Source organism: Artemia franciscana, chromosome 10, assembly GCF_032884065.1.
Source record: "Artemia franciscana chromosome 10, ASM3288406v1, whole genome shotgun sequence".
NCBI classification, from domain to species: Eukaryota; Metazoa; Arthropoda; class Branchiopoda; order Anostraca; family Artemiidae; genus Artemia; species Artemia franciscana.
In genome coordinates this window covers 15,217,264-15,219,517 of record NC_088872.1, presented here as the reverse complement: position 1 = coordinate 15,219,517, position 2,254 = coordinate 15,217,264, and positions in this window count along the sequence as shown.

Here is a 2,254-nt window from a genome sequence, read left to right as displayed (position 1 = left end):
GGAATGCGAGGAATAAGAACAGCCTCACCCTCAAAAGGCCCTGTCAGGATTGTGGCCTCTATTAGGTTTTCCATTGTTTTTTTTACGGCAAGTCGAGTGCCATTGCAAAGCTTTGGTGGGTTTATGTTACGTAACAATATTATTGGTACGCCTATTTTTAGTTGTAGCACGTGTGGTGGAAACCCTGAAAGATCTATGGAATTTAAAAATTCAGATGGATAATTAACCGCTTCATTTGGTTCCAAAACTGTGTCGACTGACTTGTAAAGGACTGCCTGGTCTTGAATCTTGGTCAAAACAATATTGTTGATTTCGTGGACGTCTATATTCTTGGGTGCGAGAATCGCTCTTTCACTTAGCCATTTATTATTTTTATAATTTTTTAGAATATTCGGAAATATATTTTCAATCAATTCATTTTTGGACGTCACTAAATTACAGAAATCAGCAGGTAGTTGTATACGTCCTGAAATTGAGTCTACTGGGAGCTTTCCGTTTCCCATTGCTAGCAATTGATCTGAAAATGTTTGACCAGAGTCATCGTTTTGCAATCGGACACGCATATTTGTAGTTAATTTTAATGTTTTTACGTGTGCCCATAAATTAGAATTTTTCAGGCAAGCATTCATTTCGTCTGCAGGAGTTGATCTAGGTATTATAGGTAATGTTTGCCTGAAATCTCCTGCAAGCAATATTAATGTGCTGCCAAAGGGTTTCGAATTCCCTCTTAAATCTTTCAAGCATTGATCCAGAGCCTCGAGCGATTTTTTGTGTGCCATTGTGCACTCATCCCAAATAATAAGTTTGCATTGCTGCAATACTTTACCCATCCCAGATGATTTGGAAATATTGCACGTGGGAGTTTCTGTAGAATGCAAGTTCAGAGGCAATTTCAAAGCGGAATGAGCAGTTCTTCCACCAGGCAGCAATGTTGCGGCTATTCCGGACGACGCAATTGCCAACGCTATATCATTTTTAGATCGAATTGATGCCAGAATCAGTTTTATCACAAACGTTTTACCAGTACCTCCTGGCGCATCCAAAAAGAAAATTTCTCCAACGTTGTTATCGACACAATGCATTATCGTATCATAAATGTCTTTTTGTTCCGACGTTAACTTGGAAATGTTATTTTGTACATACGACAATAGATCACTCGTACTGTAACTTTGTTCACGATCCAATTCTACACATGTCGAAACAGCAGCGATACGGTTAGGTGAAGGCATTCCCAAACCCTGAAGAGGTTTGTTTGCCATACTTATGCAAATATCTTCTATAACAACTAAAGTGTAGTTATAAATTTCTGGTGTAAAATCAAAAGTCATGTCTGACGTCTCTAACTGTTTTCGATGAAGTATATCTTCGGACATTTTTGACTTATATTTTTCCCATAACTCTGTAGGAGCTGATGGAGAGCAAGTTGTTAAAATGATGCCAAACAATGCACGAATTTGACTTGGGGTTGACGTTTCGCACGCGTCATTGATGCAGTTATCCCAGTGTTGGTCATTCTCCAATAAATTCAGAGCTTACTAAAAACTAATAAAAAAAGTAAAAAAGCTAAAAAACTAAAAAAACTAAAAAAACTAAAAAACTAAAAAAAGGTAAAAAACTAAAAAAAATAAAAAATAAAAAAAAACTAAAAAAAAGGAAAAAACTGAAAAAAAAGCTAAAATAAAGGTAAAAACCAATAAAAAACTAAAAAGAAAAAAAGGAAAAAACTAATAAATGACGACACTCAAAGAGAAAGCGACCAGGACAAAAGGAATGTTCGATTAGCAATCAACAAAGCACCGGGACACAGGGAGTATAAATGACGACCAGGACATAAGTAAAAAAAAAAAACTATCTATATATATAAAAATAAGTTGTCAAACTAAAAAAAGGCAAAAACTACAAAAAAAACTAAAAACTAATAAAAAAGCTAAAAAACTAAAAAACTAAAAAAAAGGCAAAAACTACAAAAAAAACTAAAAACTAATAAAAAAAATAAAAAAGCTAAAAAACTAAAAAAACTAAAAAAACTAAAAAAAGGTAAAAAACTAAAAAAACTAAAAACTAAAAAAAACTAAAAAAAAGGAAAAAACTGAAAAATAAGCTAAAATAAAGGTAAAAACCAATAAAAAACTAAAAAAAAAACTGAAAAAACTAAAAAAGGCAAAAACTACAAAAAAACTAAAAACTAATAAAAAAAGTAAAAAAGCTAAAAAACTAAAAAAACTAAAAAAACTAAAAAAACTAAAAAAGGTAA